This window comes from Giraffa tippelskirchi, chromosome 9 (genome assembly GCF_054371585.1).
Source record: "Giraffa tippelskirchi isolate mGirTip1 chromosome 9, T2T-mGirTip1v1.2.pri, whole genome shotgun sequence".
Lineage (NCBI taxonomy): Eukaryota > Metazoa > Chordata > Mammalia > Artiodactyla > Giraffidae > Giraffa > Giraffa tippelskirchi.
The window spans coordinates 57,558,066-57,572,876 of record NC_137283.1 but is presented as its reverse complement, the minus strand read 5'-3'; the positions used below and the strand labels follow the sequence as shown (position 1 = coordinate 57,572,876).

The 14,811-nt window shown below is 50.6% G+C and overlaps 1 protein-coding gene across 1 annotated transcript in view; it reads left to right on the top strand.

Moving 5' to 3' along the window:
* The first annotated feature begins 5,363 nt into the window (after nucleotides 1-5,363).
* The window catches only part of KBTBD12 (kelch repeat and BTB domain containing 12), a 51,148-nt gene continuing 41,700 nt past the window's right edge, over nucleotides 5,364-14,811 (top strand). The window contains exon 1 of the mRNA XM_081526602.1: nucleotides 5,364-5,400. The gene's annotated coding sequence lies outside the window, so the exon portion shown is untranslated. The remainder of the gene's footprint in view (nucleotides 5,401-14,811) is intronic.

The window sequence follows — 14,811 nt, the reverse complement described above, 5'->3', positions numbered from 1 at the left end:
TGGCTGGAGATGGACCCCAGCGGACTCAACTCAGCACCGTTGCCACAGAGCAAGTGTCTGAACAGCCAACGGGCAGAGGAGCCCCTGGACGATGCAAACGCCTGCAGGGCCACCGCAGAAATGGGAGGTGCACATGCCCATCTGCGCCAAGCCCTGGGCTGCTGCGGCCGGTTCTCACCATCGCCCAGCCCCCACGCTGCCCATCCTCATCTTCCTGTTATCCAGCCTCCGCTCCCCACCTGCCACGAGATGACCACGACGCACCCGTGATGTTTCAGCCAGGTCCTGGGGTCCGATCTGGGTTCTTAATTCTTCCTGTAACCCGACCCTGCTCCCAGCACTTCCTCCTTGCTGGCCCAACTCCGTTTCGATTGCTGGGATCCTCAGAATATTCTTCTCCTGTTCCTCCATCTCCACCCCCACCTTGGGCGTGTCCCTGGTCCCCGGCTTCTCTCTCTGATGCAGCTTCAGCTCTGATCTCGTGGTATCTACCATCTCATCCAAGAAAAAAGAGGCAGAAAGGAGAGCTTAGAGGTTACCTGTCACCTCACCAGGGTATATTCTTCCAGGAAACAAGCTTGTTTTAGTCACAGCTGTTTATTAGCCTCTAGTTATGTCTTGCACAAAATAGATGCTCAATGAACACATTCATTTTTCTTAATTTATGTATTTATTTTTATTTATGGCTGTGCAGGGTCTTTGTTGTTGCCCGGGGCTTCCTCTAGCCACAGCGAGCGGGGGTTTCTCTTCGCTGCGGTGACCTTTCTGGTTTCGGAGCACAGGCTCTGGGCGTGTGGGCTTCAGCAGCTGTGGCGCCGCAGGTGGGATCTTAGGTGCTCCGCAGGTGGGATCTTCCCGGACCAGGGATTGAACTCGCATCTTCTGCAGTGGCAGGCGGGTCCCTGTTTACTGCATCACCCAGGAAGTCCAGTGTCTGTTAAATGACTAGACAAATGTCGACCCTATGGACTCTACCCCGCCGGTCTCCTCTGTCCTTGGGATTCTTTAGGCAGGAATAGTTAAGTGGGTTGCCATTTCCCACTCCAGGGCATCTTCCTGCCCCAGGGATCACAGCTGCGTCCCTTAAGTCCCCTTCATTGGCAGGCAGGTTCTTTACCACTAGCGCCACCTGGGAAGCTCGACTAGACAAAGGGATGGACGTAAAGGGAGGCATTACTTTTCCAGTGTCAAAGCCCAGTTACCCCCAGAGATAGGGAAGGACAAAATCCAGAGTTCAGCTGGGAGTTTAGAGAGGAATCGAGATCCTGGAGTGTCACTGGGGGGTCAGGGTGCTGCACCACACCCCTTTCGCATGCAATGTGGCATGAGGGTCTCTGCCGCCTGTGTGCACCAGCAGGTGGAAGGAAAGGGCTGGGGCACAAGTACGGAAGAATGTTTCTGGAGAGGAGCCACATGAGCGGTGGGCGGGGCAAGGGCACAGAACAGGAAAGCAAAAGCCCTGCTCTCTGTACAAGCCGACTGTTTCTGAGAAAATCCCACATCTGGGCCTCCTGGTAGCTGAGGGTCTGCTGTGCACCAGCCACTGCTGTGCTCTGGGGACTCAGGGCTGAGAGCTGCCACTCTCTGCCCAGAGAAGCCCACCGTCCAGCAGCACGTCTGACCCAACCCATGGTCATGAGGTCATGCGCTAAATGCCACCCACCAACAGCAGGGCAGGAGAGCCCTGGGCACAGACGGTGGCGTCAGTCACCCTGCCGGAGATGGGCACTAGGACAGGCACACAGAGGAGCTGGCGCCTGGACTCCTCTTGGGTGAAAATCCCCTTACTAAGGGCATCCGTTTACTCTGCAACTGGCACTGAGCTCTGACTCTATGCCAGGCTCTGGGCCACAAGGGTGGGCAGAAACAGACACAGCCCTGCCCTGGCTTCCCCGGGGAGAAGTGCCATCAGCCTCACAATCACACCAACAAATGCACAACCTAAATCCGAAACCAAGGCTAAGATGGAGTGGTGCCAGGCTTTCCTGGAAGAGAAATAAACCGGGTGTGCACCAATGGATCTATGGAGAACGTGGAGGGCAGAGACTGCAGGCTGGACCAGAATGTGAATAACAGAGCTACCGGCCGCCCAAGGGAGACCAGACTATCCAGGTCCACCCTTGGGGGCGAGGTTTGACCACGTGACCAAGTCACGGCCTACAGTATCTGGGATGTGAGTCCTGAGTGTGTCCCTAAAGAAGAGACTTCTTTCCCCTCCTCTTTTTTCACCTTCCTCCCCCACTGGACACGGTGGTGAGTCGTCTTGGAGCCTATGGACCAAGGTGATGCTCTAGGGAAGCTGGAAGTGAGGGGCCCCAGGGCTCTGGTGCTGGAGCTGCCGTAGGAGCCCAGGAACCCTTCCCCAGGTAGGCGTGTGAAAGAGAAACAGACTTCTCCCTTCTTAGGCAGCTATCACTGGAGTGCTTTGTTGGAGCAACTAAACTCATACATCTTGTTTTTTAGAATGAGCCTTATTTATTTGTCTAGGTCAAGTCTTAGCTGCAGCACACAGAATCCTCATTGCATCATGCAAGATTTTTCTTCATGGTACACAAACTCTAGTTGCGGCATGCAGACTCAATAACTGTGATGTGTGGGCTTAGTTGTCCCTTGGAGTGTGGTAAAGAACCTGCCAGCCAATGCAGGAGACATAAGAGATGTGGGTTCGTTGTCTGGGTCAGGAAGATCCCCTGGAGGAGGGCATGGCAATCCTCTCCAGTGTTCTTGCTGGGGAGTCCCCTGGACAGAGGCGCCTGACAGGCTACAGTCCATGAGGTCACAAAGAGTTGGACACGACTGAAGTGACTTCGGAGAGGGCAGTGGCACCCCACTCCACTACTCTTGCCTAGAATCCCATGGACGGAGGAGCCTGGTAGGCTGCAGTCTATGGGGTCGCTAAGAGTCGGACACGACGGAGCAACTTCACTTTCCCTTTTCCCTTTCATGCACTGGAGAAGGAAATGGCAACCCACTCCAGTGTTCTTGCCTGGAGAATCCCAGGGATGGCAGGGACTGGTGGGCTGCCATCTATGGGGTCGCACAGAGTCGGACACGACTGAAGCGACTTAGCAGCAGCAGCAGCGGAAGCGACTTAGTACACATGTGGGGTTTCAGTTCCCCGATCAGGGATTGAACCCATGTCTCCAGATTCTTAACCACCAGAGCGCCCAGGAAGTCCCTGAAATAATACCTCTAAATGCACACATTTGGAAGATACTAATGATCACTTAGCTTTCTTTCGCCAAAGAATTGATGCTTTTGAGCTGTGGTGTTAGAGAAGACTCTTGAGAGTCCCTTGGACTGCAAGGAGATCCAACCAGTCCATCCTAAAGGAAATCAGTCCTGAATATTCATTGGAAGGACTGATGCTGCAGCTGAAACTTCAATACGCTGGCCACCTGATGGGAAGAGCTGACTCATTGGAGAAGACCCTGACGCTGGGAAAGGTTGAAGGAAGGAGGAGAAGGGGACAACAGAGGATGAGATGGTTGGATGGCATCACCGACTCGATGGACATGAGTTTGAGTAAACTCCGGGAGTTGGTGATGGACAGGGAGGCCTGGTGTGCTGCAGTCCATGGGGTGGCAAAGAGTTGGACACGACTGAGTGACTGAACTGAACTGAACAGTCGCTTAATAATCCCACAGACAGTAACAATTAGTCAGGCCTATTGAGAAACGACTTGGACTCTGCCTCAAGAGAGATTTGATTATTCGTGCACTCAGGATCTGAGGAGCTCATTGCTGGGGAAATGAAATCATCTCGGGATGTGGAGAGAAGTTCGGCTTCTAGAAGGTTCGTGACCTTTCAAAACCCCCTCACATCTATTAGATTAAGCTGTGTGCAGCCCCGGCCGCCCCTAGGCCAGGCTGTGTAAGGGGCTCATCATCCCAGGAGTGGGAAGGCAAAGCTTAGCAGACAGACGACACCTCCCTTCTCCACGCTTCCCCGTGACAGGTTCTTACAGCAGGAGAGGCTTTGAAAGAAACGTGGTTCCTGCCTCTGGCTTAGGACACGACAGGGTCAGTATTATCAGTGAGAGGTGACCGTGGCCCAATTTCAAGACCCGTGGGGAGAGGAGTCTGCATTTTTTTTTTAAAGGTTTAATTAATTTATTGATTTTAATTGGAGGATAGTTGCAATATTGTGACGGTTTTTGCCATACATCAACATGAATCGGCCACACACACATGGGTACCCCCCATCCCATCTTCAACCCCCCTCACTTCCCTCCCCACCCCATACCTCTAGGTTGTCCCAGAGCACCGACTTTGGGTGCCTTGCTTCATGCTTCTTTGACGTTGCACTGGTCATCTATTTTATATACGGTCCTGTATACATTTCAATGCTATTCTCTCAAATCCTCCCACCCTCTCCTTTAATGACACCTGCCTCCTCAGGAGAAAACCACGTGGGGAACTGGCTGGCTATCACAGCACCTTCAAGCATCACCTCCCTAATAACATGGGTGTGAGCCGGATGTGTTAGCGGCCAGTCTGCTGTCTCCGGGGCATCCCTGGGGCTTCCCTGGTGGCTCAGACGGTAAAGAATCTGCCTGCGATGCAGGAGCCTGCAGGTTCGAGCCCTGGGTCGGGAAGATCCCCTGGAGGAGGGCATGGTGACCCCACTCCAGTATTCTTGCCTGGAAAAATCCCATAGAGAAGCCTGGCGGGCTGCAGTCAAGGGGGTGGCAAAGAGTCGGACACGACTTAGTGACTGAACAGCAACAACTGCTGTCCCCCAAGAGTCTGAGCTCTCATGGAAGGTCCCGGGGCCTCCGGGAGCCGAGGCCAGCCAGGACACCAGGTAAGCCCTGCTTCCTGCGTCTCCCCAGCTCTGCCCCACCATCACCACCATCAGTGCCCACCCCCTGACCATGTGCTCTCTGCAGGGCCAGCATGCCAAGGTGGACAGGACAGAGCTCGAGGCCTCTGCGGAGGTGTTCGCACCTGGCTGCAGTGTGGCTCTAGGGTGAGCACCGTGTGCCCGGCCGGACCGCAGGGCTCCCAGCGCTTCAGGCCGGAACAGCCAAAAAGGACAAAGAAACGACTGCGTGGCGACGGCTGGGACCTCCCGCGCTCACCACGAGGCTCGGGCACGAGGCCCCCGGGCGCGTGCAACACGCGTGTACACACACACACATGCACACACGCACGCAAGCAGGCACGACCGCGCGCGGTGCCTGCGCCCCGGGGGCGGCCGCGGGCGCGGAGGGCGAGCACCTGCCCGCGCGTAGCTGCCAGGTCGGTTCCCTGCCCGCGGGCCCCGCGCGCCCTCCCTGCGCCGTCTATTTATATGCGCCCCGCCTCGGTCCGTATTGGTCAGGCGCCCGGCCGGTCAGGCGCCATCGCGACGGCCCCAGCGGAGTGAGTGCGGCCGCGCCTCCAGCCGGGCAGCCCCGTGAGTAGCGCGACCCTCCTCGGGGCGGGAGGACCACCTGCGCGTCCCGGGGGCCCTCCGCCCCCTGCGCCTCCGCCGCGCGCGCGCGCGCAGCCCCGCGCCCGGGACCCGCCCGGTCGTGGGGCGCCCTCCTCGCCTGCCCGTGAGCGCCGGGGAGGGGGCGGCTGTGCCTGCCGGTCCTGGGGGTCCTCCTGGAACCCGAGGACAGTGCCCGGCACAGCACACGGTCCAGAGTCTTCACTGCAGATTGAAGATTCTGACCGCCCTGCGTCTCCCTCCCGCCCCGACCCCCGGGGGATTCTTGAGGAGCTCTGTGCCAGCTAAAGGCTCTGGGGAGAATGCAGAGGCCGCAAAGGAAGGAGCAAAGGAGACTCGTCTTATGTAGCTTATATCCATCCTGCTCGGCCTTGAGGCCCCGGTGTGGGGGGCGGTTTATTCCCATGCAGTAAATCCAGGGTTGTCAATACCCCTGGGAGACTCAGTGCACTCAGGCCAGCCCGGAGCCATTTCTGCCAGGCTCTGAACAAGATGGTGATGCTGAAAGGCAATAGGGTTGGGGACTAGTGGGGGAAGCCAGGGGTCGCCAAGGTAACGGGGGTAGGGGTGAGAAAAGCAAAAGCAGCCGAGGAGTTAGAAATGAGGGCGGAAGCGGGTCCAGGGAGGAGGGGGCAGGCAATGGGGAGGCATGTCCCCTATGAGAGGCGGGGTTACTAAAGGCCTGCTGGTGGTCTGAGAGGTGTGTGTGTGTGTGTTAGTCCCTCAGTCGTGTCCAACTCTTGCGACCCCATGGACTGAGCCCACCAGGCTCCTCTGTCCATGGGATTCTTCAGGCAAAAATACTGCAGTGGGTCGCCATTCCCTTCTCCATGGGATTTTCCCAACCCAGGGATCAAACCCGGGTCTCATGCATTGTAGGCAGATTCTTTACCACTGAGGCACCAGGGAAGCTCTGTCTGAGAGGTGGGGTTACTAAGTCCTGCTGGTGGTTGTCGCCATACAAATTAAGAACCCCCTGTTGCCCTGTCTTCCTTTTTTTTTTTTCAATGGATCCTGGAATATATCAGCTTTGCATGTTGACAAGTTACCAAATAAAGTCTGTGAGCTGCCAATTTGCTATCTCTGGCTTCAGGCCCCTAAGAACAGGACCGGGGCCAAGTTCCTGAGCACATGGTGACTGGGAACTGATTTTGAGGGCCGGAGACCTGGATGTCAGAATGTGTCAAGCTGTAGGCAAGGAAATCGAGGTAATGATTCTGCAGGATTTATTTGCCTTGGACAAAGGGATAGTAACTTAAAGAATCAAGCGCCACTTTTGTATGTAGAAAGAAAACATCTTCAAGATATTGGTTAATAACATGCATAAAAGCTATGAACTTGTCATTTAGGGCTAAGCAAAGCACTCATTTAACTGCACAAACCATGTTCAGCAACTCTTCTGTGCCAGGTAATGTCACAGACAGATGTTAATAATACAAAAGGAGAGACTTCCCAGGTGGTCCAGTAGCTAAGAGTTTGCTCTCCCAATGCAGGGGGCCCAGGTTTGATCCCTGGTCAGGGAACTAGACCCCACATGCCGCAGCTAAGACCCAGCACAGCCAAATAAGTAAATAAATAAACAATGTTTTTTAAAAAGAATACAAAAGGGTTAAGATCGGAACGGTGCTCTCCAGTGAAAAGGGAGGAGGGTGCATGCATAAATAAATTGAAGTAACAGCAGTGCTTTTGAACTGTGGTGTTGGAGAAGATTCTTGAGAGTCCCTTGGACTGCAAGGAGATCCAACCAGTCCATCCTAAAGGAGATCAGCCTAGGTGTTCATTGGAAGGACTGATGTTGAAGCTGAAACTCCAATATTTTGGCCACCTGATGTGAAGAGCTGACTTGTTGGAAAAGACCCTGATGCTGGGAAAGATTGAAGGCGGGAGGAGAAGGGGACAACAGAGGATGAGATGGTTGCGTGGCATCACTGACTCGATGGACATGAGTTTGGGTAAACTCCGGGAGTTGGTGATGGACAGGGAGGCCTGGCGTGCTGCAGTCCATGGGGTCGCAGAGAGTCAGACAGGACTGAGCGACTGAACTGCACTGAACTGAACAAGAGTGCAGTCACTGTTGTACTCTCGAGGTAAGAAGCAAGGATGGGCACTGAAGGCTTCTCGGAGAGGCTGATGTCTGGGCTGGATTTTGAAGAGCCAGTTCCATTTTTTGAGGCGGAAGCGGATGAAGGGTGCTCCAGACACAGAGAACAACATGTGAGGCTGACAGCCCTGGAACAGCCAGTGGTTCACTGGCACGAAGCGCCTGGTAACACAAGGAGGCGAAGTCAGCCCGTGAGGCAGGCAGGGCTGGGAGGGGCCGCTCGGAGAGCGCCTTCTGATGCCTGGAGGACGCTGGTGCTGGTGAAAATAGGCTCGAGATAATTTCTGCGAATGTGGGGAAACTGATCTCATGCACAGAGTCACCAGCTCACAGAAGGGCTGTGTGGTAACTCTGGAACTCAGACATCACTTTCTGATGTCATGTTGACCTTCCTGGGCTTGCCAACCGAAATCTGTTCAAAGGGGTTTTAGGCTGCAATTTGGGACCCTAACCACGTAATTTCCTAGGTCTTCAGTCTTTTTCATCAATAAAATTCAAGGCTTTGCTGTTGACCAACTCTATCATTTCAGATTATAACCTCCTCACATACTGAACATTTCTATGGGAAAAAAATATATATATATACACTAATTCAGGAATCCAGTAACTTCTTTTCCCACCAAAGCAGATGTAGGAAGACATGGTTCCTGCCTTTCTCCCAAAGCAGTTCTCATTCAGACTGGAGAAGTAGGGTGTAAGCTTTTGGATTTTCCAGTGACTCGTAAGTTAGGTTGCCTACACCGTGACAGGTTTAAAAGGAGATTCATAATGTATCTATATATCCTGTTTGTCTCTCTATATATACACACACTAATGTGGTTTATAATGTAGGTTCAATTTTCAAAGTTTGTAAGTTTCTCTAATGTTAGTACAAATTTTAATTTTAAACTTAGTTTTTGCAATATTTAAGACATGCAAAAGGCATAAGGAATAATAGTAAAATGCGTGGGGTGCCCCCTATGCAGCTGATGAAATTAAACATGGGTTATTCAGCTGAAGCTCCTTGCACCCCTCTCCAGCCATGCCCCCTCCTGCCTTCTGGAGGCAGCTGCTGTCCTGAGAGTGGTGTTTATTGTTACCTCTCATTTCTTCATATTCCGCTACAGCTGTATGTATCCTTAGAGAATATGCAATTCTTCTAACTTTCCTCTTTTTGTTTATTTTCTGGTCACACCCTGTGGTGGCATGTGGGATCTTATTTCCCCGACCAGGGATTGAACCTACGCCCTCTGCAGTGGGAACACAGAGTTCCAACCACTGGACAGCCAGGGAAGTCCGTGACTCCTCGTTTTAATATAATGTCAGACTTACAGGACAGTTCTAATAATAGTACAAAAAACTCCCTAAACCCTTTACCACAGTCACCAAAGGTTTGTATTTACTTTGTCATAATATACCCTCTGTGTTTACTCTATGAGAGTATATAATGTTGTTTTGCATATTTTAAACAAGATGTCAATGGCACGCAGCCCCTATTCTTTTACAGTCTTTTTCACACACTGAGGTTTGTGAAATTCATCCATGTTGATACATGTAGCCCTAGTTCATTCTTTTCTGAAGCTTCTACAATGTCTTTTTAAATACTGTACAATATTCTCTTGAGTGAATATGCTCTAGTCTATCTGTTCTCCCGTTATTGGCTATTTAGGCTCTTCCCAAAGTTTTGCTAATTCAAACAGTGCTGCTATGAATTCAAAGTACTTTTAACTGCAGCAAAATATGGAGGCATGGTCACGTATGAATCATTATTCAGAGATGGCTGGATGGCATCGCCGACTCAATGGACATGAGCTTGAATAAACTCTGGGAGTTGGTGATGGACAGGGAGGCCTGGTGTGCTGCAGTCCTTGGGGTCACAAAGAATTGGACTCGACTGAGCGACTGATCTGAACTGAACTGAGCAACTTTAAAGATAATATAAAGATTATAAAACTAAACATGGTAAAAGCACAACGTTGGCAGTTTAAGTAAATTAACATTTTTATGTCCCATTAAACTTTATAGCAATCCACTTCTTAAAACTAAGCATTCTGGACGTGGGTGAAACTGCATGTTGGATTTGCAGAGTAATTAGGCTTTATTCTTGTGACATATTTATCTTTGCTACTCATTTTTCCCCATTGTTATGGGCACTATTAATATGGGTGCACCAATTCAGTCCTCTATAAATTGGAGCAGAGAATAACTTCCCATTGATATCATTGAGAGCATTTGTACAGTTTTATTTTGCCGATGAAAGGAGAATGCCCTCTGTGCCCGCCTTACAAGGAAACGTTGCTGTCGGTTCTTTCACTTGTGAGCCGTGTCTGTGCCCACAAGCAGTCTGTCTAGGAGCCCAAACATTTTTATTGTTCAAAAATTATTTGCCCAGGTATATTCAGCTTCACCAAGCAAATTACATATTGGAGATGCATGGCTTTATTTAACTCTCCCAACTATTCTTATATAATTCTCGACACTAATCTCAGGTCAGGAATCAGAAAGAGGCTAAGAAACTTGCTCGTGTTGTAAATGGCACAGAACCCAGGTCTCAGGAACCCAACAGAAAGCCCGTGTTCCTCACCTCTGAGCCACACTGCTACTCTCCCCACCATGAGTACCTGGACCCAAAGGACTGATCCAACTGTGAATACTTTATTTATATACAGCACCCCCCCCCCATTTTACTGACGCAGAAACCAGCGTGCAGAAAGGTCCCATCGTTCTAGGATGACAGCAAGTAAGTGGCTCAACTCAGACCCAGGATTGTGGTGTGTGTGTGTGTGTGTGTGTGAGTCGCTCAGTCATGTCCGACTCTTTGTGACTCCATGGACTGTAGCACGCCAGGCTCCTCTGTCCATGGAACTCTCCGGGCAAGAATACTGGAGTGGGTTGCCATTCTCTTCTCTAGGGGTTCTTCCCAGCCCAAGGATCGAACCCAGGTCTCCCACACTGGGGGCAGATTCTTTGCCGTCTGAGCCACCAGGGAATCCCAGACCCAGGACCACCTCAATTTAAAGCCCCCGTCTGCAATATCAGTGTCTGCTGTGCAGCTTATGTGTACAAGGAACAACGCTGGGAATGCTTATCGAAGTATTTAACTGCCCAAGCATTTTCCAGGATCTCCAGCAGGAAAGTCATTTGGTCTGTAAATCCATGGCAATTAGAGTAGCTTTCAGGAATTGTATAAAAGGTGCTTAGAAGGAAAGTGAACCAGTGAAGTTGCTCAGCCATGTCCGACTCTTTGCGACCCCATGGACTGTAGCCCACAAGGCTCCTCCATCCATGGGATTTTCCAGGCAAGAGTACTGGAGTGGGTTGCCATTTCCTTCTCCAGGGAATCTTCCCATCCCAGGGATTGAACCCAGGTCTCCCACATTGCAGTCAGATGGTTTACTGTCTGAGCCACCAGGGAAGCCCCACGGTTAGAAGGAACACATACTTAAATATATGTGCCCATCTAAAAAAGTCATAAATGCTTCTTCTGGATGTGAAAAGTATTATTTGTTGTTGTTGTTGAAGCCAGTGTTTGGGGCAGAGAAACTGAATCCAAACATTTATTTAGAAAATTGATTTATCTTCGGGAATCTCGGGGAGACAACCAGATGATCTTTTTAAAAGAGGAATCTGACCCTTCCGCGTCTCAAAACTCTCCAGCTGGATTTAAGCAGAGATTTGGAGACTGGGCACCAGACAGGGTCTGGACGGTGGATTTCCTTATGACAGTGGTGCAGGCTTGTTGTCCTGCGGCCTGTTTTGTATTGCCCATGAGCTCAGAATGAATTTCATCATCTTAAATGGCTTTTTAAAACCAAAAGAAGAACAATATTTCATGATGTGAAAATGTACGAAATGTAAGTTTCAGTGTCTGAAAAACATTTATTTTTGGCACAGAGCCATGCTCCTCTGTTACATACTATCTATGGCTATGCCTGCATTGCAGTGGCAGCGCTGAACTCAGACAGAAACCCACGAAGCCTGAGAGATTTCCGTCCTGGTTTTTGTCGGGTGCTTGCATTAGAGGGCTGATTAAGAGAGCAGACTCTGGAGTCTGGGTTCAAGACTCAGTTCCTCTGCTTATAAGATGTTGTGGTCACTGAATGTGAAGAGGTAAATTCAGAAGAGTTGACTTAGTGATTTCCACCTTCTGTCAAGGAGAAATGAGCAACTGTGGAAATTTCTACAATTCTTTTGCTCCACAGTGCAGTAACAGAGAACGTAAGGATAAACCCAGAATGAAACTGTAAAATATGTATTTGCAATTCCTTATGCAACGTTGTCTCATGTTCACACATATGCCACTTGTACTAGTGAGGCCTCCTGAGTGCCAACAGCAGCACCCACCAGCTCAAGCTTGCTTAGACATCGAAGGGAGTGGGATTTCCCCTGAACTGAAACACACAGATATGAGGCATGTCTCAAGCGCCGCCGCTCTGGAAGCGCCGCCTCCTTTCCTGTCCTGGCTCCGTCCTCCTGCTGGCTGTGGGGACACGGCAGCAGAGGGTCAGACCCCTGATCTGTGTAGCACGTGGACGCCCCCCAACCACTGCACCAGAGGCTGAGAGCCACTGCAATCCGCCCAGTCTCAGGGTCCCGCCAGCCCCTGAAGCAGCCTCAGGGCGAGGGCCGTGGGGGGAGAGTCCCACCCGCTCTGCCCCAAGGGAGTCAGGCTGAGTGCCAAGAGAACGCTGGCACTGTCCATACAGAGCTGAGTGTAAGACATTACCTGTGACATGTTTATCAAGAAAACCGGCCCAGGGGCTTCCCTGGTGGTCCGGTGGCTAAGACTCAGCGGTCCCAATCCAGGGCGCCCTGGTTCCACCCCCAGGCAACAAACTGGATCCCACACGCCGCAACTAAGGGTTCCCACGCCACCCAAAGATCGAAGCGCCCACGTTCCACAGCGGGACAGCCAAATGCATAAATAAATAAGATAGAGGTTTAAAAAAAGAAAACTCGTCCATCATGGACCAAGGATTCCGTTTTTAACCTCTTTGAAATGAATGCCACTTCTGTTTTTATGAAACTAGGCCTAAGCCAAAAAGTTCAACAAGGGTGGCTTGGTTCCTGCCTGAAAGATACAAAATCCCAGGCTGCAGTCGTAACACTTGGATCCCCAGTACCTCATTTCCCTCCAGCATCATCAAGATAAGCGCTTTAGGAACTAGCAAGGCTGAACTGCCTGTGTTGTGTTAGATTCTGTAATCCCACCGGGAAGCTTGCTTGTGGCCTTCTAGCACTGTGGGGGTAGGTGCCCTTTGAAAGAGTCTTATATATCAGTAAATGGAATGGAAATCTTCAAACATTTATTTCCTTATAAGACCGGTTTTATACTTCTTAGGTTGAGGCAACAGCTGTCATCTGTAAAGCTGACTGATGTGTTTATGTATAAAGAAGCTTACATAATATGGTTCAGACCACTCATAATGTGTCGCAGGAGAGCTCAGAAAGATAATGACTGCCTAATTACCCATAACTGGATTCTCTTTGAAAATCTACAAAAAAGCAAAAAAGAAAAGGTTCACTTTTAGCCTGAAAACTCTTACATAGGAAGTTTAACCTCTTACTGAAATATAACTGAGCCATTGTGCTGTTCTTATTGTTGTTTTATCGGTAAGTCATATCTGACTCTTTGCAACCCTGTGGGCTGTAACCTGCCAGGCTCCTCTGTCTGAGGGATTTCCCAGGCAAGAAGACAGGAGTGGGTTGCCATCTTCTCCTCCAGGGGATCTTCCCGACTCAGAGGTCGAACCTGCGTCTCATGCATTGGCAGGGAGGCTGTTTACCACTGAACCATCAGGGAAGCCAGCTGAGCCATTCCTGCCAGAAGATCCGATGAGGAGGGCTGTATTCTCATTTCGAATGTACGGATTCTAGGACTGGCTAGTCACTATGATTCCACACCCTTGAGCACAGTGATTTTTTAGGTCTTATAGTTGCTATTACATCATTAAACATTCCTCTTATGCTTAACGCTTGTTTCCTGAAATGAACTTTAATTCAACACCAAAAACATGCCATGTCTCATTGAGACATATGAGATTTCTAACGCTTTACCAGATTATAGAAATTTAGAAAGCTTATAACCTTGACAGCTGACGTTGAAATTATCACCTCCCCTATGGATCCAATCAATCCATCCTAAAAGAGATCAATCCTGGGTGTTCATTGGAAGGTCTGATGTTGAAGCTGAAACTCCAATACTTTGGGCACCTCATGCGAAGTGTTGACTCATTGGAAAAGACCCTAATGCTGGGTAGGATTGGGGGCGGGAGGAGAAGGGGACGACAGAGGAAGAGATGGTTGGATGGCATCACCGACTCGATGGACATGGGTTTGGGTGGACTCCGGGAGTTGGTGATGGACAGAGAGGCCTGGCGTGCTGCGATTGATGGGGTTGCAAAGAGTCGGACATGACTGAGCGACTGAACTGAACTTCTTTCTTAGCTCCTCTGCTGAGACTTTTCTGCCATTGATGTTAGTTCTTGCTGTGTACAACTTTAGCCACGTTACACCTGGACAGAGTGACAGAGACTTGAGATCCACTCCTCCCATCCGGCTTCCGACTCGAGGAATGTCCTACTTCAGCGCAAAATGGCTAATTAGCTTCCTTGAAACATCCTGTTTCCGTTTGCCTGGGGAAGGTGAAGCTGAGGCAAGCTTGAAGAGATTTTTAAATAGACTTGTGCCTTTTCAGGCAAGAAGTAATTCCGCCTCTGCCTCTGGGAGATAGGGAAGAGCCTATCATAGGGAGGGTCAGAGAAAGGGGTGATTCTTGTGGGTTTTGTAAATTTAGGACTATTTAGTTGTAAGTTTCAAGTGCTCTGAGTCCTCACATCAATGGACACTTGATTGTGCTTTGTTTTCCCAAGCCCTGTTTCGAAGTATTTACTCCACAGCAAAATCTGAGCAGAATTTTAGTGGACTGTTTATCCAGCCAGCCTATAAGGCCCCTTGCGATTTTGCAGAGTGGCCGTGATCACATCTGGGTGCGTTTTGGGGGACAGCGTGCGTAACCTTTGGGGTAGTGGGGTTGCATCTCCACAGAGAGACTGTCTCCTGATGACCCCGGTCCTGCACCTGCGGGTCAGCTGAATCTGGTAACAAGAAGTGGACACACAAAAGGTGCCCATCTCGACTCCCTGCTGGTCCAGTGGTTGAGAGTCTGCCTGCCAATGCGGGGGACACAGGTTTGATCCCCGGTCTGGGAAGATTCCACGTGCCTCGGGGCAATGAAGCCCGTGTGCCACAGTTACTGAAGCCCCCACACCCTAGAGCCTGTGCGGCAGGGGAGG